Consider the following 27766-nt stretch of genomic DNA (forward strand, 5'->3'; position numbering starts at 1 on the left):
GTCAGTGTGTTAGCCACAGGGCGCCTGGGATCAATCCTCTTGTGAACTTAGCGAGGATTCACCCTTTTGTAATGGTGGAAATTCAGAGTGGTAGTGCTACTGAAATTTCGTGAACGTTGTGAAAAATTTCGTCGCATTCAACGCTATTTTTACTCTTTTCTTTCTTTGCTAGGTTAGTATTTTATTTTTTTATTAAGTATGAATTATGAGGATGTTCATAAACGGAAATTCTGCAGAGGTCAGAGACATCCAGGTGACTGTATGGCCGGTGGATTAAGCGGGTCTTTAATATATCAAGGTTAGGTTGAAGATGGCCTATATCCCAACTTATGGCAGAACGTTCTATTCACAACTGAAGGGACCCAAGTTGGATTTCCTGGCTGGACAAGTTTATGGACACGGCTCTTTATATGATTTTTATTCAGATTAAGCCGAAGGCTTAATACAAGGAAGCGTATTTCAGCTGAGGCCTTTTGATCCTCTTCCCCAGGATGTGATCCACAACAGTCAGCTAACACATAAGTACCTACTTGCTAGGACACCCAATCTTAGTACTCGTGCTGGGATCGAATCCAGGTTCTTCAGATTAAGACGAAGGCGCTACAACCTGATCCACATGTCATCTAGCAGTAAATAATCTGAATTAGTCGACTGTTGTGGACGGTGGTAGTTTGCCTAGGATAGGGCTGAGCTATAAAATGAGCTGAGGTAGAATAATAGCTCGAGACAGTAAATAAAAAATAAAGTGGTTTTGCTAAATGGAGTGTCTTCTTAATAAAATATTTTATTTTAGTAAGTACTGGCTGAAGCAAATTTCCTTACATAGGTTATTTAGGTTAGGATAAATTATAGATGATTAACCGAATTAATTGTAACCAGGGCCGGATAAAGATACTGGGCCTGGAGCAGAATTTTTTATGAGCTGATAGTGCACACTAGAATTCTAAGTAAAAGAAAGAGCATTAACATTTCTTGTGTTAATATAAGGCATTCATACTTACATTGAGAAACGCCTCAAAATGTGTAAAATTTATGTCGGGAATTTTTACGGGCCTAATTTGACGATAAGCCTCTAGCTTCAGCTCCCCTAGTCTCCGCGTTAATAGAGCCCTGATTATAGCCTATAATAGTGTCAATAAATAATGAGCTGATAAAAAGACTGATCATAAACAAGGTCATGTATAAATGGTAGAGGCGACTTCGCGGCTCTTCAGTTCAAAGCCTAGGGTCCCGGGTTCGATATTTGAGCAGGTGGAAACCGTGAGCATGTTTCCTTACACCTGTTGCCCCTGTTCACCTAACAGTAAACATACCTGGGTGTTGACCTTTCTGGGTAACATCCTAGTGGGCTTGGCTTTAAATTGAGCAGATATAGGGTAATATCCGAGACTAAATTCAACGGTGTAAACAAAAAAAGTGTTAGGTTGTAAGAATTGTAATAATTTTTTTTAAACAAAGTGAGGGAATATGAAGTAACCTGACCTAACATTACACCAAGGAGAACTGATATTGAACTCAGGATACCACAGACTGTGAGCGTTCAGTTCGCAACCGTTAGGTTCCCAGTTCGACTCTCAGGTGCGATAAAACGAACAAGTCGCTTTACACCTGCGCCTGAGGAACGGGATGCAATCGAGTTTAATCCGAGGAATGGGATGATAGCTCCCTTAGGTTGAAGGCTCTCGCCAACACTAAATAGAAAATGGAAAAGGATGGAAACCAAGTAAATGATAAGAAACAATAAGGAAGTAAAGTAGGCCAAGTTTTACTCACCTATTTGTGGTTCCAAGGTTTGATTCTCAGCTCCTGGTCCCGCCTCTTCGCTAGCCGCTACTAGAATGCGAGTGTTGGGAAGTTTTGACGGTAATAAAACTGGTCCCACACTCCACAAAAAGAAGTGAATGTACGCAATGGTGAGACTGCTACTAAGCAGCTTAAAGTAACTGTGTTGAAGATATGAATGACACGAACACCGATGGATATTATGGCCTTTTGCCAGTTATTGTATCAGGAATGTCTCTCTACCCATCTTCACACATCACACGCACTCACTCACTCACTCTCTCTCTCTCTCCATCTTTCTTGCCATCTTCAGAAGTAACTTGCTAGCCATCAGCGTGACTTCGTAAATGATCCAAGTCGAACCGAAATGTCGTCGTCTTCCCTCTACAGTAGACGACGAAGAGTCACTGAGCTCCTCAGGAGTGCTAGAATATCTGATACACGAAAGGAGGCGCTGACCAGGGAAGTGGAAACTATCGAACTTAAGCTAAATGACTTACAGGAACCAGGAGAGGCAGGAGGAGCTTAAAGCTATTAGTGAAATTGAAAGAAATTCAAAATATTTCTTTTCATATGCCAAAACAAGGCAAATACCACATCTAGTATCGGGCCCTTACTGAGACAGGATGGGACTTACACAGATGACAACAAGGAAATGAGTGAAATATTGAAATCCCAGTACGACTCTGTGTTTAGTGAACCACTAATCGGTCTGAGGATCGACGACCCAAATGATTTCTTCATGAATGAGCCTCAAAACTCCATAAATGTATGCCAGATTTCCGACATTACCCTAACTCCGATAGATTTCGAAAAAGCCATTGACAACATGCCTATGCACTCAGCCCCGGGCCCAGACTCGTGGAACTCTGTTTTCATTAAGAACTGCAAGAAACCCCTCTCGCGTGCCATAAGTACACTATGGAGGAGGAGCTTGGACATGGGTGAAATTCCACAGTCACTTAAAACAACGGATATAGCCCCACTCCATAAAGGTGACAGCAAAGCATTAGCTAAGAACTATAGACCAATAGCTCTGACGTCCCACATCATAAAAATCTTTGAAAGAGTGCTAAGAAGCAGGATTGCAAATCACCTGGATTCCCAAAATCTGCACAATCCAGGGCAACATGGGTTCAGGGCAGGTCGCTCCTGCCTCTCACAACTACTGGATCACTATGACATGGCCTTGGATGCACTGGAAGAAAATCAGAATGCAGATGTAATATACACAGACTTTGCAAAAGCATTTGACAAATGCGATCATGGCGTAATAGCCCATAAAATACGTTCTAAAGGAATAACTGGGAAAGTGGGGAGATGGATCTTCAACTTCCTAACAAATCGAACACAAAGAGTAGTGGTCAACAGAGTTAAATCGGAGGCTGCCATAGTGAAGAGCTCTGTTCCACAAGGCACAGTACTCGCCCCCATCTTATTCCTTATCCTCATATCAGACATAAACAGAGATGTACACCACAGCACCGTATCATCCTTTGCGGATGATACTAGGATCTGCATGAGGCTGTCATCTGCTGAGGACGCGGTTAACCTCCAAGAAGATATAAACAAAGTTTTCCAGTGGGCAACGGTAAACAATATGATGTTCAATGAGGACAAATTCCAACTACTCCGTTATGGAAAACTGGAGGAGATAATAACTAGAACAGAGTATACTACTGACTCCGGCCATACAATAGAACGGAAAAATAATGTAAGGGACCTGGGAGTAGTAATGTCTGAGGATCTCAGTTTCAAGGATCACAACAGTGCCACGATTGCACGTGCAAAGAAAATGATAGGATGGATAATGAGAACTTTCAAAACGAGAGATGCCAAGCCCATGATGATCCTTTTCAAATCACTTGTTCTCTCTAGGCTGGAATACTGCTGTACATTAACATCTCCATTCAAAGCAGGTGAAATCGCAGATCTAGAGAGTGTACAGAGATCCTTTACTGCACGTATAAGTTCTGTCAAGCACCTTAACTACTGGGAACGCTTGGAAGCACTTGACTTGTACTCGTTGGAACGCAGGAGGGAGATATATATCATAATCTACACTTGGAAAATCTTGGAAGGAATGGTCCCAAATCTGCACACAGAAATCACTCCCTACGAAAGTAAAAGACTGGGCAGGCGATGCAAAATGCCCCCAATAAAAAGTAGGGGCGCCATTGGTACACTAAGGGAAAACACCATAAGTGTCCGGGGCCCAAAACTGTTCAACAGCCTCCCATCAAGCATTAGGGGAATTGCCAATAAACCCCTGGCTGCCTTCAAGAGAGATCTGGACAGATACCTAAAGTCAGTGCCGGATCAGCCGGGCTGTGGCTCGTACGTTGGACTGCGTGCGGCCAGCAGTAACAGCCTAGTTGATCAGGCCCTGATCCATCGGGAGGCCTGGTCATGGACCGGGCCGCGGGGGCGTTGATCCCCGGAATAACCTCCAGGTAACCTCCAGGTATGTACGGGTTATTTGTGTAGAGCCATCTTCAGACGTCACACTCTAGCCATCTTCAGAGGTCAAACACTAGCCATCTTCAGAGGTCAAACACTAGCCATCTTCAGAGGTCAAACACTAGCCATCTTCAGAGGTCAAACACTAGCCATCTTCAGAGGTCAAACACTAGCCATCTTCAGAGGTCAAACACTAGCCATCTTCAGACGTCAAACACTAGCCATCTTCAGAGGTCAAACACTAGCCATCTTCAGAGGTCAAACACTAGCCATCTTCAGAAGTCAAACAGCGCTGTAAAAGGTTTAATCCTAATATACGAGGCAAACGCGCCTGGTTTAGCGAGATGGTATTCGATAAAGAATTCACAAAAACAATTCTGAGACATACAACATAGTACCCGATAGCACTTTCTTAATGCTACGCTTGCCCAAACTATCCTTCTAGCCTGGGTTCGGTTATTCTAGTTTAGCTGATGGTATTTTGAATCAGGAGAAACGGTAAAAAAGTTTCCTGACTCAGATCTTAAGTCATTTATATATATGATGACTAAATCAATACAGCTTTCGTTATGTGACCAAGGTCTTTCCCTGGCTTATCGGTCCACACAAAAAGGAAAAAACTAAGACGTGATGTTTGTCTCTACATCACGTTAAAAGCAATGGAAAACATTTTTACGTCTCACGCTGAAATTTAAGTTTAGTTGAGGCTTGGTTATATTAGACGGCTCTGCATGAACCTCTGATGTAAACATTACCAAAAATACGTAAACCTGTTCTTAGGAGACAGGAGTCAGTTCCAGATTCTTCCCTTTATAATACAATGATCTTTGGCCTTTGTCGTACTGATGCCATTGTTTGTAATTATTGCCAACTCTAAATATTATAAAAATGCTAATAATAATAAAAGTTAAGAAAATAATGAACTGAAGCGAGCGTGTTAAACATGTTCTTCAATCTACGATAAACGTATTTTTTTTTTTTAGTTTTAAACTGAGCCAACACGATGTATACAATGTGGTGTATATTTTTCAATGTAGTAAATACACTAAATGTAGATATAGCAGACAGAGACTGATTAAATTAAGACCGCGAACAATGAGGCACAGGTGAAGATGAAGACACAGATGAGCCACAGAGATGAAGGGAAGGATTTCTTTAGTTTCAGGGTTGTTTAGAATGGGAATAACCTGGATAACGTAGTGATGGAGCAAACTATATAAACAGATTCAAGAACAGATATGATAAGGGTCAAGAGACCAAAAATTAGTGATGCCAATAAAAGTATTCTAAAAGGAGGTAGGAGCGAAATCTCGACCTCTGAAAACACACTGGCGTGCGTGCGCGCGCACACGCGCGCGCACACACACACGCACACACACACACACACACACACACACACACACACACACACACACACAAGACTAGACCCAGGGTTAAGAGGTATGTCCTATGAGGAGAGGTTAAGGGAAATCAACCTGACGACACTGGAGGACAGGAGAGATAGGGGGGACATGATAACGACTTACAAAATACTGAGAGGAATTGACAAGGTGGACAAAGACAGGATGTTCCAGAGACTGGACACAGCAACACGGGGACACAGTTGGAAGCTGAAGACACAGATGAATCAAAGGGATGTTAGGAAGTATTTCTTCAGCCACAGAGTAGTCAGGAAGTGGAATAGTTTGGGAAGCGATGTAGTGGAGGCAGGATCCATACATAGCTTTAAGCAGAGGTACGATAAAGCTCATGGTTCAGGGAGAGTGACCTAGTAGTGACCAGTGAAGAGGCGGGGCCAGGAGCTTGGACTCGACCCCTGCAACCTCAACTAGGTGAGTACAACTAGGTGAGTACACACACACACACACACACACGACTAGATAACGACATATAAAAATAATGAGAGGAATTGACAAAGTGGTCGGGACCAGAATGTTTCAGGCATGAGACACAGGAACATGGGGACAACTGGAAGCTAAAACTCAAATGAGTGATAGGGATGTTAGGAAGTACTTCTTCAGCCTTAGAGTTGTTAGGAAGTGGAACAATCTGGAGAGTGCAGTAGTGGAGGAGGGATCCATACATAGATTTAAGAAGAGATACGACAAGGCTCTTGGAACAGGGAGAGAGTGAACCTAGTGGCGATCAGCGAAGAGGGGGTGAGTACGCACACGCAATCAAGGGGAAGAGGTCATCAGCTGTTCTAGTAAAGGTTACAAATGCTGCAATTATGCAAATTTTTATGCCAATTACTTCTTTTGCACCAAAACTAACCTAGCAACCGAACCTAAAAATGACAAAATACTGTTTGATTTATTAAACTTATTAATGCAACTGTATAATATATTCAAGTTTTCATTGTATTATATATAACCGTTAATAGTTCCGTGGCTCATCGTCTCCGAGGTCCTCTCTTTGACCTTCCTCAAACTGGAAAACTTTAAAAAGGCTTCAGTTTCATGTGACAGGAGGGTAATACCTTCCTGGGTTGGTAGATAAGACACATAGGCAACATTTAGGCAACTTTATTCCGAAACGTTTCGCCTACACAGTAGGCTTCTTCAGTCGAGTACAGAAAGTAGGTAGGAGCAGTAGAGATGTGAAGACTATGAGAATCAGTCCATCACCCTTGAAGTCGTAGATTTGAGGTTGTCAGTCCCTCACTACTACTCTGCACCTCTCCTTCCGACAGTATTTAAGTCTCAATACTGTCGCTTGATCTTCAGTTAGTTCCAGACTTTGGAACAGAACTTCTCCAGGCTGAGGGACTGACAACCTCAAATCTACGTCTTCACATCTCTACTGCTCCTGCCTACTTTCTGTACTCGACTGAAGAAGCTTACTGTGTAGGCGAAACGTTTCGGAATAAAGTTGCCTATGTGTCTTATCTACCAACCTGTCGGTATTGTATACCACTTGATAATCACCTTCCTGGATTGTTGTCTACCAACCCACTACCTAGTTTTATCGTTAGGGACGATACCATTTACACTATAATTATCACAAGCAAAATTATAAAAGTGAAAACAGAGCCTACACAAGAATCCAGCATTTAAATAAGTTACTATACGAGCGATACAGTTCTGAACAAAGTGAATAATGCAACACAAGCACACATGGTGTAGGTTCACTGACCCTGCCAAGCATGATCACACCCTCAGGTGACGACAAATACGGCCTGTGTGTGTGTGTGTGTGTGTGCGCGTGTGTGTGTGTGTATGTGTGTGTACTCACCTATTTGTACTCACCTATTTGTGGTTGCAGGGGTCGAGTCACAGCTCCTGGCCCCGCCTCTTCACTGATTGCTACTAGGTCCTCTCTCTTCCTGCCCCATGAGCTTTATCATACCTCGCCTTAAAACTATGTATGGTTCCCGCCTCCACTACTTCACTTTCTAGGCCATTCCACGGCCTGCCCACTCTATGACTGAAGAAATACTTTCTAACATCCCTTTGATTCATCTGAGTCTTCAACTTCCAATTGTGACCTCTTGTGTCTGTGTCCCATCTCTGGAACATCCCGTCTTTGTCCACCTTGTCTATTCTGCGCAGTATTTTATATGCCGTTATCATGTCTCCCCTGACTCTCCTGTCCTCCAGTGTCGTCAGGCCGATTTCCCTCAACCTTTCTTCGTAGGACAATCCCCGTAGCTCTGGGACTAGTCTTGTTGCAAACCTTTGCACCTTCTCTAATTTCTTGACGTGCTTGACTAGGTGTGGATTCCAAACTGGTGCTGCATACTCCAGTATGGGCCTGACGTAAATGGTATACAGAGTCTTGAACGAATCCTTGCTGAGGTATCGGAACGCTATCCGTAGGTTTGCCAGGCGCCCATATGCTGCAGCAGTTATCTGATTGATGTGCGCCTCAGGAGATATGCTCGGTGTTATACTCACCCCCAGATCTTTTTCCTTGAGTAAAGTTTGCAGTCTTTGGCCATCTAAATTATATTGTGTCTGCGGTCTTCTTTGCCCTTCCCCAATCTTCATGACTTTGCATTTGGCAGGGTTAAACTCAAGGAGCCAGTTACTGGACCAGGCTTGTAGCCTGTCCAGGTCTCTTTGTAGTCCTGCCTGATCCTCATCCGATTTGATTCTTCTCATTAACTTCACATCATCTGCAAACAAGGACACTTCTGAGTCTATCCCTTCCGTTATGTCGTTCACATATACCAAGAACAGCACAGGTCCTAGGACTGACCCCTGTGGAACCCCGCTTGTCACAGGCGCCCACTCTGACACCTCGTCACGTACCATGACTCGTTGTTGCCTCCCTGTCAGGTATTCTCTGATCCATTGCAGTGCCTTTCCTGTTATGTGTGCCTGATCCTCTAGCTTTTGCAGTAACCTCTTGTGAGGAACTGTGTCGAAGGCCTTCTTGCAGTCCAAAAAAATGCAGTCGATCCACCCCTCTCTCTCTTGTCTTACTTCTGTCACCTTATCATAAAACTCGAGTAGGTTTGTGACACAGGATTTTCCTTTCCTGAAACCATGCTGGTTGTCAATTATACACTTGTTTCTTTCCAGGTGCTCCACCTGTGTGTGTGTGTGTGTGTGTGTGTGTGTGTGTGTGTGTGTATACTCACCTAGTTATAGTTGCAGGGGTAGAGCCACAGCTCCTGGCCCCACCTCTTCACCGGTCGCTACATGTGATCGATAGATATATTCACTTGAATTAACACATGTCATTAGTTAATTTTTGATTAAGAACAACAACTTGCCCTAACCTTGCTAAATTTATGTAATAAAATATATGTTAATCCTATCTAATTTGAGCAGAAATTTGCTTAAATTTGGTTAACATTTTTTCCATCAAATAATTATATTAATTTCGAAATGTCCCAGCCGATGTTTCGTTAGTTATAAAAAAAATGTTTACCATCAGCACTATTTTTTTTACGAATTGATCACTGCCCATAAGCCAGGTCGACAAATTTGAGATTTAAAGCCTATCAACTACTTTTAGGCTGCATATAACTTGTTTACTATCGGATAAGAATACTTGAATCCCTTAAAAGGGATATCTCCATATTTTGTGTAAATTAATTACATGAAGTTGTAACATGAAATGAGTAATAATATAATTTTTGTGATGTAACAATGGCCACTAGGGCATTGTTACATCACAAAAAGAGGCCCACTTAACCTCTGCAAAAAGAAAGACCCAACGTAACCTCTGCATTCCTCTTTCTTTTTTTGTGGTACAGGCGTCCGCTACATGGCGTGCACAATAAACTAACCGCTTAGGCGGCAGAATTAAACTCCGAAATATGCGCGCGTGTGTGTGTGTGTGTGTGTGTGTGTGTGTGTGTGTGTGTGTGTGTGTGTGTGTGTGTGTGTATCGAGAGATATACACCTCTCAACGTATATGCTTTCTGCCTTAAAATAACACGGCAAAAATACCCGTTGTCACCTCCAATTTAGTCTGTACATATGGTCGGTGTGGGCACACACGTGTTGTACAACAAAGAACCTTAGTACTCTTAGATTTCTATTAATGGACAGCATATCATTATTCTGCTCCATGGAAGTGGTCGAACCTCTCAGGTTTTGTGTTAGAATTTGCATCCCCAGACTAAATATAGGAACAAAAAAAAAAAAGAGCTAATAGTGCAGATGCCTTAACGTAGCCTCATAACAAGCGTGGAGAGTTGAACACTGTGCTTGTAGATAAAGATACGTGCACAGTTCAAGACCATGAACCGTCTTGAACTGTGCATACGTGTTTTTATCTACATACTGTCGGTATCACAATGCCTCTCTAGTCATTGCCTGTGCTTGCCCAGACAAAAGAGAGGTATCGCAGTCGTTACATTTTGCTTACTTGTGGCTACATGTACATTTTTATTGATTTTTGTTACCTACCCTAACATCACCTATTATAAAGAGCAAAGTAACATTTTACTTGCATTGAACTTTAATAGACGCTGACAATTATATAAAAATCTAACGATATAGGATAAGGATTGGTTGAATGCTGAATGAATATTCGTCCTTGAGGACCCATGATCAGGAGGCTATAAGCCGGTGGCGGCCTCGTAAATCAACAACAAAAACAAGAACAATATTAAATAATGTCGAGAAAAAGTTGCAGACCAAGAAGAAGACTGTTACAGGTAAACATCAACTGTTTCTATTGCAAGCAACGATGATGAGAACTGTCTAAGGGCTATCAGATGACAAGCGGGTAGCAGGGGATATATGGCAATTATACGACACACAGGTAGCAGACACGGGTAGCAGGGGGTACACGACTAGCAGACGGCACGCGGGTAACAGGGGGGGATACGCGGGTAACAGGGGGATACACGAGTAACAGGGGGATACACGAGTAACAGGGGGATACACGAGTAACAGGGGGATACACGAGTAACAGGGGGATACGCGGGCAGCGGGGGATGCATGGCTAACAAATGAAAGACATACTGTTCATAACTTAAATCATTCAAGAATCTCTTCACCATAAGCGTCAGTATTATTACGCTCATGGTAGGCAATCAGGTTCGATTAAAGGGAAAAATAAAAAAATAAACTTTCCGTGAGGGAAAAAGCGTTAGTACAATCCTCGAGTTCATAGCACCAGCGTAGAGTTCACCAATCACTGCTATTAAATATTATTCACTTATTATTGTTATTCATGCGTGCGCCACTATACTGAGAGAATGGAAGCTAAGGGACATGAGTAGGCAAGACAGGAAATATTAATGGTTAACGAAGACCAAGTGTTAGAAAAATAATGTACAGTACAAGAATGAGGTAGTAAGTACTACACCTAACGCGACGGTCTGGAGTTTTGGGACTCTGATCGCGGGTTCTACCCCCGCCCGTGGTATGGATTGTTTGCAATCGTGTCATTACGATTTCGTGAGTCATGTAAACTACAAAAAACAACTGCTGACGCCAGGTCACTAGGAACCTAGTTTTGCTCCAGTACATATAAAACGATAATCACTCGCAAAAGTGCTTAAGGCAGATAAGTTTGTTATACTCTCAATAGCTAATATGATTATCCAATTTATTGGTGCAGGTCAGAAATATGTAACTGATGTCTCATTGCTCTAATAACGAAAGAAATCACAATGCTATCGTCAAAACAAATCATAATAATAATATAATAAAGTTAGGCCCACAATAATAATATGATCAAAAGAAGAAATAAATCTGTGTAGGTCATTCGGCTCTTGTGTTGGGATTATTATTATTATTATAATCAAGGGGGAAGCGCTAAACCCGGAGGATTATACAGCACCTGGGGGGGGGATGTGGAAGGCATTCAGGCTTAATTCGGGGAACTGGAGCACAGATCCAATTCCCTAAATCAAGAGCCCCTCACCAACATCAAGGAACCTTCCTTGAGGGGTCTTGTGTTGGGAGAGAAGGGAAAGGAGGGAGGGGTTAAACATTTGTGCGAGAGGTTAGTGTAAATCAGAGATTATTATTATTATAATCAAAAAAGAAGCGCTAAGCCACAAGGACTATACAGCGCGGTAAATCAGAAAGCGCACCGAAAATGGTACTCTCGGAGATGGAAGCTAGTGAGCGTAAGTGCAATGAAAGATATGTTGAAAATTAAGCTGTTTACTCTGATAGCACAGTCGATTAAAAGATGACGTACTGGCATAAACTACCTGACAGTCCTCAGAGGCGCTGCGAGGGAATTCTCCATAATTTGGACGCGTGTACGATGAAAGTAAGATGGCAATTAAGGCCAAAGTCTTGGAGGCGTCAAGACGGTACTGAGATTATTATTATTATAATCATGGGGAACGCTAAACCCGTAGGATTATAGAGCGCATGTGGGGGGGGATGGAAGGTATTCAGGCTCAATTCAGGGAACCGGAGCACAGATCCAATTCCCTAGATCAAGAGCCCCTCACCAAAGTCAAGGAACCTCCCTTGAGGGGCGGTACCGAGAAGAAAAAAGTAGCAAAATAGGACCATGCTGATCAAGACCCTATGGCAGAATGGAACTTTTATTGAGACACTTCAATTGAAGATTGTTTTTTTTAAATTATTACTATAATCAAAAAGAAGCGCTAAGCCACAAGGGCTATACAGCTTTTTTTTTTTTTGAAGTCTATAGAATGCAAGGTGGCCATAGATATATACACACAGTTGGGAGAACAGATGAGGAATCGTGAGGAGCGAACCTGACTTGCTAGTCAGGAGGGTAGTGTGTGCTGAGGAGCATGCGAGCCAGGGTCCAGCCAGCTGGAATCTTCCCTGATTCTAGGTAATGGAAGTTGCGTTTGTCGGGATCCTGATCTGCAGGTTTGCACCTCACGCCTCTTCCCCTGCTCTCTCGACTGTGTATACCCAACTTACCATGTACTTTCCATATACCTGAAAAGCTTAGTCTCCAAGTGAAACGCTGTAAATAAAGCTTCCAGTCAGGCAGTTTATCAGTAAGTCGGTTTTACCTCTGTCCCAGAATCAGTGGTTTTTAGCTGCAGAATGAGAGGAAGCGTTTGCTTGTTTATGGCCCAAACCATCTGATTATTTTTTCATTCGTGATTAGGGCTAAATCAGGTTTGATTTAAGAAAGGGAAAGACAGCGGACAGCTTTGAAACAACAGTACACTAGGAGGACGTAATTGTAACTCTACATATCAGTATTGAATACCATCAATTATATAAAACTCATCTGCAAGTTAACTCTTAAACTGTCCGGAAAGATGCTCTCCTGAGCCTGACTTCCTTGCCAAAGATATAATGAAACTTCCCCCCCCCACCACCACAACATATTGTGGGTGCGGTATTGTGTCTTGAGTTGGGCTTTAAAATGGGCTGATAACAGCTCTTAAACTGCAAATTTTTACCTGTTTAAAAAGAACTTACAAAGCATCATGACGCATCCATAGTGACTCACTCTCGATAGGAACTCTTGAGGAAATTTGAATAAGGTGGGTATTCCCCCCCCCCCCCATCCCTAACGCTTACTCTAGATTCAGTCTAGGAGCTAAATAGCCATTAATGTAAACTACATATATAAGAAGATACGAGAATTTTATGGGACTTTTTATAAACTAAAAAAAAAAAAAACATTAAAGATAGCCGTCATACTTAAGGTCCATTTCATAAAACATGTGCAGTTACCACAGCAACTTAGTATATTGTGTAATCAATACGTTGTGTACTTACCAGTGCACTATTACTTCTGATGGAGAGGTATGGTTGGTTACGCCTTGGTTGCAGGCTTAGTTGGTATGTTTCAACCTTAATTGGTCGTTCTCGCAAGGCGGATATCAGGTTAACTTTTATGTAGTACGTTTTTCTCGGCCGTGGTCTTGCAATCATCGTCTTGTGATGATGGTTACTGTCACTCACTTAACTGATTCCTGTCATTGTTTAACGCAAAAAGATTCTTTAACAGAAAGATGGGCGCAATAATATTTCTCGGCTCGTTATAGCAATTTGCCTTTCGCTCTATCAACACTACATCGTAACGCTGCTCGATGGATATATTGTTTTGCCACTCTAACATCTCTCTAAGCATCTCTATAATGGATTAAAACGTCAATTTACGTTTAAAAAAAACTCGTTTTCTCGTTACATTTGACCGTGGCTCGTCGTGTCTAACCACTCTGAAATACTAAGAACAACTGCCCCTTTCCCCTTACCCACCTGACGTGGAAAATAGAGGTATTATATGCGCACAACATAATATACAATCGAACGGATTTATGGTTGATTAAGTTTTAACAGCTAACTCTCCGTTGGTACAGGAAACCTAAGACTATGCTTTAGTTCGTCCTGAATCACTGACGTAGCCGTACATACCTAAGGGTATTAATGGGTTGTTGTAGGTCGCATCAGCGTCTGGGGAATGGAAACCTAAAAATTTACCCCAATCAAAATAAGCCACACTGCTCAATGTTCTTGTGGTGTTATCCTGAGTTATTAATCCTCTAGTTATTAATCATAATAAAGTGCTCTTCTTCTTCAATTATACTTACTGCTAAATAATGCATGTAATTATTTTTGTCTGTCATTTTAGTTTTTTGTCAAATCAGTGTTGCTACCCTCCTCGACATGACAGTTATATATTGGGAGCAAAACCTAGCTCTGTTTGCCTGTCATATCAGTTTCTGTTGTATCAGCGTGCTGCTACCCTATTCAGTATAATAGTTGCATATTTTGAGCAAAACCTGGCTATACTTTCCTGTCATATCAGTGTTGCTATTCCTATATTAAAGTTACATATGGGAACAAAAGCTGTTTCCCTGTAATATTCCATCATGCGGAATGGGTTTCTTGCATCAGGTAATGTGTGCCAAAGTTGCATGCCCCCTGTCAATGATACGATAATACTGTACCTAAAATAGGGAGAGAAGGGGGAAAGGGATAATCTTTTACATGACCTCTTTGAGATAGTAGAAAATAAAATAAAAAATAAAAGATCAGAGGCATTATTATTATTAGGAAGCACTAAAACCGAAAGCGTCATAAAACACGTGAGGGATGGAAAGTAATAAGGCTTCAGTAACGCTGTCTTATATAAGGCTCCTTGCAGATGCGTTGGTGGGGACAGCGGAGAGTGGCTACAACGGTGTTGGTGATGGTGGTGGTGATGATGATGGTGGAGGCGGGCACCAGGAGCTATGCCTCTACCAGGGTGGTGGTGCCAAAGAAAGCCTGGGCACATAGGAGCCTCCGTCAGGTAGCAGCAGATTGTAACTGTACGTATAGAGTACTGCATATTTTGTTTCATTTTTTTTTTTTTTGTAGTCTGACCAAATTTTGCCTCTTCAGAGAATGTGCTCAGAGGTATTTGAAGTTCTCTTGATACGGGGCTCTGTGGTAATATGGTTACTCGAAGAATTTTTTTTTTAACATTCCGGCCGTCTTCCATCGAGACAGGGTGATCCGAAAAAGAAGACACTGTCACTCAATCACTGTCTTGCCAGACGGGAGACATCACAGTTCAGATGATCCTCCAAACTGCAACATCCCCACCCCTCCTTCAGAGTGCAGGCACTGTACTTTCCATCTCAAAGACTCAAGTCCGGCTAACCGGTCTCCCTGAATCCCTTCATATATATTACCTTGCTCACATTCCAACAGCACGTCAAATCATAAAAATCTCTAGCCTCCACTCACTAACACGCTCACACAACCTGTTGGATGTCCAAGCCTCTAGCACTGAAAACTTCCTTTACTCTCTCCCTCCACTCTTTTCTAGGAGCATCCTTACTCCTTCCCTTCACTCAAAATTTATACCCTCCTAGTCATCCTAATGTTCTCCATTTTCTCTAAATGTTAAAACTACCGCAACAACCCCTCTTCAGTCCTCTGAATAATAATTTTGTAACTCCACACCTACTCTTCTCTCCAAACTCCGAATTCTCTCCATGCATTGCTCTTAAATACTGTCTACAGCCTCCTCGCTGCAACATTCAAAACCCATGCTTCATACCCATACACGAATGCTGGCACCACTATTATTATTAAGTACATAAAATACAATATACTGTAGATAGACCGGTTATCATAAAGTTATTTACAAAATATTGATTTCTGAAGCTGAACTCCACGAACTTTACTATTATTCAATCCACAATTACCACCACCACAACACTCTTACCACCAACTATTACTATAACTAGCATAACTATCACCGCGTTTGGTAATATTTAGCGACAACTACTCAATGGAAACCGACCATTATTTTTCACTTTTCCAAATATACAACCTATATACAGCAGGGAATAAGTAATTATGTTTTTGGGGGTACAATCAGTTGTGGTAGATGAATGGTTCAGAGAACCGACATGTTGATAAATTAGACACATGTGCAACTCTTGGGTATCTTTATTGAGGAAACGTTTCGCCACACAGTGGCTTCATCAGTCCATACAAAGGAGAAACTTGAAGAACAGGAGGAGAATGAGGTAATCAGTCCCTCAGCCTTGAGTCGATGTGATCAGTCCATCAATCTTGAATAGAATACGGCATACGTGATCACACAGTCCGATCACACAGTTGCTCTACACTCAAGAAGCCTCTCTTCGACCCCGCCGGGTTTAGAATTTATATTCTACAAACGTCACATCCTTTTCACAATGCTGTCGAATCGTGTGAAAATCAAGCCTGTGAATGGTGCAATAAATGACTCCTCGAAGTTAGCTTTAGCTACCGTCGTTAAGACCCGCCTGCAGGTCAAATTTACGGCAATCCACTCTCTGAAAGACTCCTTCATTGTTGTCTGCACAGACGACACGGAAGCATCAAACCTAATGGACGACTCTTCAGTCAGGACCCTACAAACATAACAATTCACTCTATCCCCGTCTCCATTCGTGAAGTCGAAACGTTCGGTCTTTGTGAAAAGACTGGACAATATGGTCACCTCTCTCTCTACTGAAGCACTGAAGACATCTATTGAGGAACAAAACACCTGGGCCTCGGTAGACAGCATCTACAAGATCCCTAACGCCTCATCTATGCTGAAGATTACATTCTCAGACGTCTCCATGGCTGCCCAAGCTCTCTCTGACGGTGTGGCCATCTCATATTACCACATTCACCCTAGTCATATAGAACAAGAACGTTTCACATACATCTCCTACTGCTGGACCTGCTACTCCTATAATCACACCACCAAGGACTGCCCCATCAAGGATAAGAAGTTTTGTTCAAAATGTGGGAATGATGTACACGATTTCAGATCCTGCACCATTACTACAGCACCAACATGTCTTAACTGAAAGGGTAATCATCATACCCTTGCAGCCAAGTGCCCACTCAGGAAAGAAATCATATTAAAGAAAACTAAAGTTCTGAAGAACACCTTCAATTCACCGACATACGCTGCAGTAACCAAACCACAAACCGACACCACCAAGACTCTACACGCTAATCTACAGGCACCATCGCCCAACAACTCCCTCTCTCCACTCCCCGACGGAGATTCCTCCAAGGTGCTGTACTGCATGGTGTATGCACACCTTGCAAACGCAGCAAACCCCGGCACTTTCAACACCACTATTAACGAGCTATTCCGTCTGAACAACATGCCTGCCTTCAATTTTCCGGACTCCACACCTTCAGCAGACATCCTCAAGATCCTTCCCAACGCCCTGAACTTTACTGCACCTGCAGACCTGTCTCCTGCCCAAGCAACTGCTCCTGTAACTTCTATAACCACTTCCACCGCTGACAACGTTGATAATGCTGCCTCAACCACCGTCTCGCACCTCTCCCAACCTGCTGTTACACAACCGTTCCACCTCTCCATTGCTTCTGTCGACCCTCAGTCACCTGTTGCCACAATTGTGGATTCGCCCAATGAGTCCACTCCAGAAGAGGAAGATAGCGACGACTCCAGTAAACCCTCATGGGAAAACCTTACCTTCTACACTTCTTCAAATACTGACACCACGACCTGTATTGAACTCTACAAAAGCCTCGGTGCTGGAACAGTCAAGTATGCCTGTGAATCACCGCTTCACTTCACACTCACCCAAGTTCTTGAGTTCATCAAGCCTCTACGTTTCACCTTCAGTAACAAGGCCAAATTATACTACCTATCTAGGAGCATCTTTATTGTAGACGTTTCGCCATCCAGTGGCTTTATCAATACAAATTCTAGGACATAACTTGAAGAAAGTAGAACTATGTACAGAAGATGAGGTAATCAGTCCCTCAACCTTGGAGTAGGTGCGAAGAGCACCATCGTCTTGGAGATATTGAAACAGAAGCAAGGAACCTGGCGCTTATATAGTAACGTCAGGTGTAGCAGACGAGGGCATAGTCACTGGTAGGCGGGATTCCTCAGTGGAAGTAGGTCCTTCCCAAAGAGATGGGTTAGTTGTAGTAGTAGTTGTCGTAGTCGTGAAGGTTATGTACATGTCCTCAGAATCAAGATTCCATGATGTTGCAGTGTCCGACAAGTTGTGCAAGAATGGTATTTAATACCGACAAGATGAAATTAAGACACATGTGCAACATCTTCTGTATATAGTCCTACTGTCTTCAAGCTATGTCCTAGAATTTGTATTGATAAAGCCACTGGATGGCGAAACGTCTACAATAAAGATACCCAGATGTTTGTAGATGAATGGTTCAGAGAACCGACATGTTGATAAATTAGACACATGTGCAACTCTTGGGTATCTTTATTGAGGAAACGTTTCGCCACACAGTGGCTTCATCAGTCCATACGTAGGAGAAACTTGAAGAACAGGAGGAGAATGAGGTAATCAGTCCCTCAACCTTGAGTCGATGTGTTCAGTCCATCAATCTTGAATAGAATACCTTTCTTGCACAACTTGTCAGACACTGCAACATCATGGAATCTTGGTTCAGAGGACATCTACAAGACCTTCTTCACGGCTGCTGCAACTAACCCATCTCTTTGGGAAGGACCTACTTCCACTAGGGAATCCTGCCTACCAGTGACTATGCCCTCGTCTGCTACACCTGACGTTACTGTATAAGCGCCAGGCTCCTTGCTTCTGCTTCAATATCTCCAAGACTATGGTGCTCTTCGCACCTACTCCAAGGTTGAGGGACTGATTACCTCATCTTCTGTACATAGTTCTACTTTCTTCAAGTTATGTCCTAGAATTTGTATTGATAAAGCCACTGGATGGCGAAACGTCTACAATAAAGATACCCAGATGTTGCACCTGTGTCTTAATTTTATCTAGGAGCAGCTTCAAAAAGTTCGAAAATGGCTCCATTGCTAACTTGCCTCCTCAGTTACTACTATAACTTCTACATGTGGCCTGGTGGTTAACGCTCTCGCTTCACACGGCGAGGGCCTGGGTTCGATTCCCAGCCAGAGTAGAAACATTGGACGTGTTTCTTTCCACCTGTTGTCTATGTTCCCCATCAGTAAAATGGGTACCTGGGTGTTAGTCGACTGGTTATGGTCGCATCCTGGGACACTGACCTAAGGAGGCCTGGTCACAGACCGGGCCGCGGGGGCGTTGACCCCCGGAACTCTCTCCAGATAACTCTCCAGATACCCTCTGATGTGACCTAGCCTGCTGCCAGCTACTCAAGATTCAAGACTTCAACTACCACAAGTTCGATGCAACAGTCCCTGCTATTCCTGTTCTCAAGTCTGCCCCACGATCGCCTTAGCTGCTGGGTTAAGCCCTGGCTCTATTTCTCTGACTAAGAACACTCCTCTCCAGAGCTATTCTTCATCTGTCCCGTCTTCCCCGCTCATCCCATTGGGATCTTACCTGAACTTGTTTACCTTGCTTTTTTGCTTTGCACGTATGCCGTATTCTATTCAAGATTGATGGACTGATCACATCGACTCAAGGCTGAGGGACTGATTACCTCATTCTCCTCCTGTTCTTCAAGTTTCTCCTTTGTATGGACTGATGAAGCCACTGTGTGGCGAAACGTTTCCTCAATAAAGATACCCAAGAGTTGCACATGTGTCTAATTTATCAACAATCAGTTTTTTTGATGTAAGACAAATGAACACATTCATTTGGGTTATAAACCACACTGATCAGTAGAATTCTAGAAGCAAAGTTCTCAAGGATGAGGTTCTAATTTTAAGGGAGAATGAAAATTTAAAATCTCATTTGGATAAATGTGAGATGGTTGGCAGTAACGATGGGAAACACGTTGCATATAAGAAATGGAAAGGGGTTTCGAGAAGTGGGAGAAAAATGAAATTGAGGAAGGTTAAAGCAAAGTTAGTTATCTAAATGAACCTAATCTAACCCAACTGACTTTCGTTATCTCCCTATATAAAAAAAATTGCACAAGGAACGCTTATTTCATAATGTATGTATGTAAGCTTGTATGTATTGAAAAGCGTAAAATATTGACCTAGTAGTTGTCGGTGACTGGAGCCCCAGCTGTCCTCACCCCCCTAAGCCAGCAACTACAACGACCACCTTTTCCTACCCCCCTAATCCACCATCACCAACAACTACTATCATACTTCCTTATCCCCAGATACCTGATTATTCACCACAGACCCCCCCCCCCTCACCAACCAGCGCCTAACCCCCACCTTCCTCCTCTAAAAATTAGTGGTTGATGCCCTCTAGTGACGTCAGTAGCACTGCCTCGAGCATCGTGGTTCTTAAATAAGAACATAAAAACATAAGAAAGGAGGAACACTGCAGCAGGCCTGTTGGCCCATACTAGGCAGGTCCTTTACAATTCATCCCACTAGCAAAACAATTGCCCAACCCAACTTCCAATGCTACCCAAGAAATAAGCTCTGATGGTAGCGAAGATGGAGATACGGCGATTGACCGAGGAGAACAAGAGGATTCGTAGTAGTCCTCCTGTTTCGAGTCCTCAGGTCAAGAAGGGATCGTGGTCAGTGGCTGGACAGCAGGGGACGAAGTTGACGATCAAGAAGACGAATGGAAAGCCAGAAACGATGAAGAAGAAAGAGACTGAACATTAAAATGGTATAAAATACCGACAGGTTGTTAGGTAAGACACATATGCAACAGTTAGGTATCTTTATTATGAAACGTTTCGCCTACACAGTAGGCTTCTTCAGTCAAGTACAGAAAAGTTGATAGAAGCAGAAGATACTTGAAGACGATGTAATCAGTCCATCACCCTTAAAGTTTTGAGGTGGTCAGTCCCTCAGTCTGGAGAAGAGCATTGTTCCATAGTATGAAACAATATGGAGATGAAGTGACAGAATGGAGCTTTTTATAGCGCCAAGAGGTGAGACGTAGGCCACTAGGAGAGGTAAGAACTCAGATGTTGAAAGGTCAGGTCCCTCTCAAATCCAGCCGCTCTCACTAGTGGAAGTTGTCGAAGTTGATTGCAGGTCTGTACCAAGATACCCTTGTGTTGCAGTGTCTGACAGATTGAACATTAAAATGGTATAAAATACCGACAGGTTGTTAGGTAAGACACATATGCAACAGTTAGGTATCTTTATTATGAAACGTTTCGCCTACACAGTAGGCTTCTTCAGTCAAGTACAGAAAAGTTGATAGAAGCAGAAGATACTTGAAGACGATGTAATCAGTCCATCACCCTTAAAGTTTTGATGTGGTCAGTCCCTCAGTCTGGAGAAGAGCATTGTTTCATAGTATGAAACAATATGGAGATGAAGTGACAGTATGGAGGAGGTGAATGTATTCAGATATTTGGGAGTGGACGTGTCAGCGGATGGGTCTATGAAAGATGAGGTGAATCATAGAATTGATGAGGGAAAAAGGGTGAGCGGTGTACTTAGGAGTCTGTGGAGACAAAGAACTTTGTCCTTGGAGGCAAAGAGGGGAATGTATGAGAGTATAGTTTTACCAACGCTCTTATATGGGTGTGAAGCACGGGTGATGAATGTTGCAGCGAGGAGAAGGCTGGAGGCAGTGGAGATGTCATGTCTGAGGGCAATGTGTGGTGTGAATATAATGCAGAGAATTCGTAGTTTGGAAGTTAGGAGGAGGTGCGGGATTGCCAAAACTGTTGTCCAGAGGGCTGAGGAAGGGTTGTTGAGGTGGTTCGGACATGTAGAGAGAATGGAGCGAAACAGAATGACTTCAAGAGTGTATCAGTCTGTAGTGGAAGGAAGGCCTAGGAAAGGTTGGAGGGAGGGGGTAAAGGAGGTTTTGTGTGCGAGGGGCTTAGACTTCCAGCGGGCATGCGTGAGCGTGTTTGATAGGAGTGAATGGAGACAAATGGTTTTTAATACTTGACGTACTGTTGGAGTGTGAGCAAAGTAACATTTATGAAGGGATTCAGGGAAACCGGCAGGCCGGACTTGAGTCCTGGAGATGGGAAGTACAGTGCCTGCACTCTGAAGGAGGGGTGTTAATGTTGCAGTTTAAAAACTGTAGTGTAAAGCACCCTTCTGGCAAGACAGTGATGGAGTGAATAATGGTGAAAGTTTTCTTTTTCGGGCCACCCTGCCTTGGTGGGAATCGGCCAGTGTTAATAAAAATAATATATATATATATGTAAAGTAAAAGGACACAAGTGCAACTAATGTGACATTTATTGTGGCAACGTTTCGCTCTCCAGGAGCTTTATCAAGCCATTACAAACAATACATGGACACAGAGGGTATATAAAGGCTCAGAGTGAGGTGAATACTAGTGAGGTACCATTCCGATGTTCACTAGTGGTAGTAGTAGTAGTAGTAGTGGTAGTGACAAAAGCAATTAATTCGTACATGAGTAAAAGGATATAAAAGCTATTACTTGGGTAACATAAAAATAGGTTGGACAAATATAAACTGGAATGAGGCAGGTTGTTTCAGTGTTCACTCTCTGTGCTTTGTGTAGTATAACAGGAGAGACTATGTGATGGCAGGGTTTACTGTTTTCAGGAGGATTCTTGCTAAGACTTCGGAGATGGTGAAGCTGCCGTTGTTTTGTTTAATTGTATTCGAAACAGCGATCAGTGCTGATTCAAGGCATTTGCGTGTGCGGAAATTAGTTTCTTTTATCACTAATTGGGCGTCTCTGAATTTCATATATATATATATATATATATATATATATATATATATATATATATATATATATATATATATATATATATATATATATATATATATATATATATATATATTGTATTTGTATTTTTGTGAATGTTTTGTCAATGTATCTTGTCTTTAAATAAAATATACATTAAATATAGGGGGGTGGTAGGAGAAAATTCTTAAACAGCTTCAGGGAGAACCTTGAGTTTTCCCTGAAGCAAATTTATTCTTTTCTCTGAGGATGAGGGTCCCCAGGACAGTTCTATAGGTGGTACCTCCCTATATTTTATATATATATATATATATATAAACACTGATCTCTGGCTGAAGGAGACTCGAACCTACGAACCTTAGGACAACGTACGCAGTGCTTTACCAATCTACCCACACTGGACAATACCTTGGCGTGTAGCATGCGCTACACGTTTGATCCAAGGCAGCCAGCTTTCAGGGAGAAGGCTTACAGCTTTTCGTCTCATCCCCTGCATGCATCAGCCTTACTAGAGATTTGAACAATGACAGTGTCTGCATTGTTCAAATCTCTAATAAGGCTGATGCATGCAGGGGATGAGATGAAAAGCTGTAAGCCTTCTCCCTGAAAGCTGGCTGCCTTGGATCAAACGTGTAGCGCATGCTACACGCCAAGGTATTGTCCAGTGTGGGTAGATTGGTAAAGCACTGCGTACCTTGTCTTAAGGTTCGTAGGTTCGAGTCTCCTTCAGCCATAGATCAGTGTTTGTGTATATTTCGCCTGCTCTCGCGAATTTCTTGTATATATATATATATATATATATATATATATATATATATATATATATATATATATATATATATATATATATATATATATGTCGTGCCGAATATGTAAAACTGGTCAGTTAGCAAGAACTCATTTAAAATTAATGTTAATGTAAAAAATTTTAATTTTGCTTCAAAAGAATCTTAGAAAACTTACCTAACCTTATTATAACAAGAACAATTTATATTAGCCTAACCCAACTAAATATATTTTAGATTTGTTTACAATAATTTAATACTAAAAAAACACAGCGAAATATATTTTTTTCGTTAGGTTCAGAATGATTTTTGCGAAATTATTGCATACACAAATTTTCACTTGTCCTATATGGCAAGATGAACGTTGCTATTTAAGCCAAGATCGCAAGTTCTGCCTATTCGGCACGACATATATATATATATGTATATAATGTGCCGAATAGGTAAAACTGGTCAGTTAGCAAGAGCTCATTTAAAATTAAGTCCAAAATTTTCTCTCATACATTTAATATATATTTCTCATTTATGTAATAAAAAATAATGATTTTGTACCAAAAGAACCTTAGGAAACTTACCTAACCTTATTATAACAAGCGGAATTTAATTTAGCCTAAACCAACTAAATATATTTTATATAAGCTTACAATAATTTAATACACAAACACAATGAAATATATTTTTTTCATTAGGTTCAGGGTGGTTTTTTTTTTTCGAAATTATTGCATACACAAATTTTTGCTTGCCTTATTCGGCAAAAAGTGCGTTGCTATTTAAACCAAAATAGCAAGTTTTACGTATGTGGTACCTCGAGTTTCGAACAGCTCCCAAATTTGAACAACTATGTAAGTGTATTTTTGTAAGTGCTTTTGTAAGTGCTTTTGGAGGGGGGGGGGGGTCTGACACTATAATTTTCCACTCAGGTCAAACGATAATAAACAAAACTATTTAATAAATGTTTTAGAAAAAATAATCCGATTTCCTGAGGAGGTACAGGAACCATTAACCGCCTGAAAACAGAATAAAATACCTGGACAAAAACATAATTACTGAGGGAGTGGTAGAATGTCCGCTGGAGGTGTGAGGAGGGGGGGGGGAGCCAGTTGGTGACGTCATTGGGGTGCACACCTTGACTGCGGTTGATTGCTTTTCCTGTGTGTGTGTGTGTATGTATGTATGTATGTATGTATGTATGTATGTATGTATGTATGTATATGTGTATGTGTGTATGTGTGTGTGTGTGTGTGTGTGTGTGTGTGTGTGTGTGTGTGTATGCGTGTGTGTGTGTCAGTGTGTCTATATGTCTGTGTCAGTCATTTGACAATATATCCCGTAATTGAAACAGTATAGACCCGGGTGACAGAGAATGAAAATCTCACTCAAAAATATAAGACATAGAAGTGAACATAGTGCCTAGCATATCGCCGGTGGTTCACATCAACCGAATAACCTCTGCAATAAATGTTTATTTGGTAAACCAAAGAGTAACCATTAGGAATTTCAACAAAGAATTATGGCCCATAAAACAACCTAGGTCAAGCCCATCTTGGAGTATGCAGCATCATCCAATCAAGAAACTGGAGAAAGTGATGCGGTATCAAACGAGGCTAGTTCCATAGCTACGGGATATGAACTATGAAGAGTGTCTAATGGAATTATATAGGACAAGAACTAGAAAAGATATGATAACATGCAAAATACTCAGAAAAAATTATAGGAGTAGACAGACGGGAGAAACAGGTACAGGAAGGCACAGCTGGAAGTTAAAAGGATTCTAGTGTCAGGCATTATTTATTTAATTTGGCCTTATGGCGCTTAGGAAATGGAATGACCTTGATGAAATTATTGGAGGCAAGCTGGCAAGTGGCAATTTAGAAGACTGGGCAAGGAACTGAGATTCGACCCCTGCAACGACATACAGATAAATATAGACACCTGTACACCTCTCACTGTAAATATTATATACAACGAGAGGTGTGACTGTATATACACCGGGAGGTGTGTACCTCTATAAACACCGAGGGTAGGATTGTATATATCAAGGAGTGTATCTTAGTATATACAGAGGTGCTTATCTCTCAGTATATATATATATATATATACCGAGAGGTATGCATCTCAGTATATATGGTGAGATGCGTATCACAGTATATATACGTCGAGAGGTGTATTGAAGTGTTCCTGAATGGTGGTGTACAGATGACATATAGCCTTGATGGCCCTCGTGTAGGTGATATGCTTTAAATCAAACACACTGTCCAGCTAGTCGCTTCAAGGAAGTTTTTGTTACCTGTTAACCCGTCTTCAAGCCAACAAGACCCCTTGCGCTGAATGATCCACACGGGTTTTGCGCTTCTCTAAAAAAATATATATTCCTATGGAGCTAAACCCGCAGGAATTATGCAGAGCCTGGGGTGATGGGAAGTAATTAGTCTTGATTCAAGGAAAGGGAGGGTTACCTTTAATCTGGATCGAGATCTCTTCACCAGCATGAAGGGCCTCTTGAAGGGTTCACAGAAAAATTGTCCGAGGTTATTGGCCCGGGTGGCCAAACGTAAACAGTTGTTGAACCGCACTGCTAGCCTTTAGGGGTACTTTTTTCTTATTTTTCATTAGTTGTGGTTAAATGTACTTTTAAAGTTCATGCAATCTAGCCTATAAACTGGTCGCTGTCCCAGCCAAGGAAATCAGACACACATATATACACAAATAAATAATATATACTGATTTCCAAGACATACACTGAGATGTATGTCTCAAGGTATATACGGTATTAGTTTACTTTATTCTCCATTTTAAGAAGTAATATATTCTTGACTATAGGTGAGCAAGCGACATGAACCTTTATGATCGTTTGAGTAGTCGTAGGCTTTAGGTACAGTTAATCAAACAATTTCATAGATCAGTTGAGAAAATTTACATGTGAACGTGATCATGTACCTCTGTAAATAAATGTCCTGTGTTCTTCAGTCTTGTTATCGCTACTTGTGGGCTGTTTTTACAATTTTACATTCGCAAATAATGCCGACTTGTTTTTTTTGGTTGCAGCTCCGTCTTGCTGTGGGTATACTGAGAGCAGCGTAGGGTGCCGCTATCAGGGGCATCGCTGCAGGTGCCCATTCCTCGTGCCCAGACCCATACCCATCAGCAACTTCAGCGGCATTCTTGCCCTCACACGCAGACGTCCCTCCACCCGACAAGATGACCAGGACGAATGCTGAGCTCCAGTGGACACTGCTGTGTATCTCTTGTAAATTATTATATTCATGGGGAAGTGCTAAACCATTAGAGGTTATACAGTGCCATTGTTTTTGTAAAAAAAATATTTAAAGCCTATCAAGTGTATGAGGGTCATTAAAGTTAACTCACTGTACGTATATACACTGAGATACATACCTCCTGTAAAAAAAAATATTTGTATTATTTATATTTTTGTTACGATACTGCTACTAATAATTTTATTAATATTATGAATTATTTTCAAATGATATGAATATTGTACTCTCATAATCACTGATATTAAAAAGCTGAACATGTGGCAGATTATTTTATTTTACCTGTTTAAAATGTGCATCATAATTGGGGTAAATCTGAATTCTCTAAAATTCTATAACTTAAAATATTGTCAAATATTTTCGTTGTCTTTTCCAGCTTGTGCTGCCTTATTACATACTTCCTCACCACATTATTATTTTGTTTATGGGGGTGCTAAACCCACAGAGTTTATAAAGCGTCTGGGACAAATGGAAGGCAATCTGGTTCGATGCAAGGAAATGATAGGTTCAGTTCCTTCATACCTGGAGAGGGTTTCGGGGATCAACGCCCCCGCGGCCCGGTCTGAGACCAGGCCTCGTGGTAGATCATGGTCTGATCAACCAGGCTGTTACTGCTGGCTGCACGTGAACCGACATAAGAACCACAGCCCGGCTGATCAGGTACTGATTTTAGATGCCTGTCCAGTGCCTTCTTGACAGCCAGGGGTCTATTGGTAATCCCCTCTCATGTATGCCGGGAGGCAGTTGAACACTCTTGGGCCCCTGATGCAAGAACCCTCTCACCGACATGAAGGAGCATCCAACTAAGTATATTTATAAACATAAGGAAGGATAACACAGGCCCCACTATAACCACAAATGCACATTTTTACGAACGATTTTCACACAATGACTGTGGTAAGATCTGAATCAAGGCCCTTCTAAGCTGTTATCAAAGATACCCATAGCAAGTGAAATGTACAACTCCAGGCCAGTGCGTAAGCCACTCGGCCAGATGGCTACAATAAGATTGGAATGGTGTTATTACGATTTCGTGTTATCAAAGA

The 27766-nt window shown here is 41.8% G+C and overlaps 1 long non-coding RNA gene across 1 annotated transcript; it reads left to right on the forward strand.

Annotated features, from left to right (window-relative positions):
- Positions 1 to 26983, forward strand: LOC128702633 (uncharacterized). Its single transcript, XR_011394205.1, has 3 exons — positions 1 to 172; positions 14755 to 14920; positions 26494 to 26983. It is a non-coding gene; the product is annotated as an uncharacterized lncRNA (long non-coding RNA).
- Positions 26984 to 27766: the final 783 nt, after the last annotated feature.

This window comes from Cherax quadricarinatus, chromosome 79 (genome assembly GCF_038502225.1).
Source record: "Cherax quadricarinatus isolate ZL_2023a chromosome 79, ASM3850222v1, whole genome shotgun sequence".
Classification (NCBI taxonomy): Eukaryota; Metazoa; Arthropoda; class Malacostraca; order Decapoda; family Parastacidae; genus Cherax; species Cherax quadricarinatus.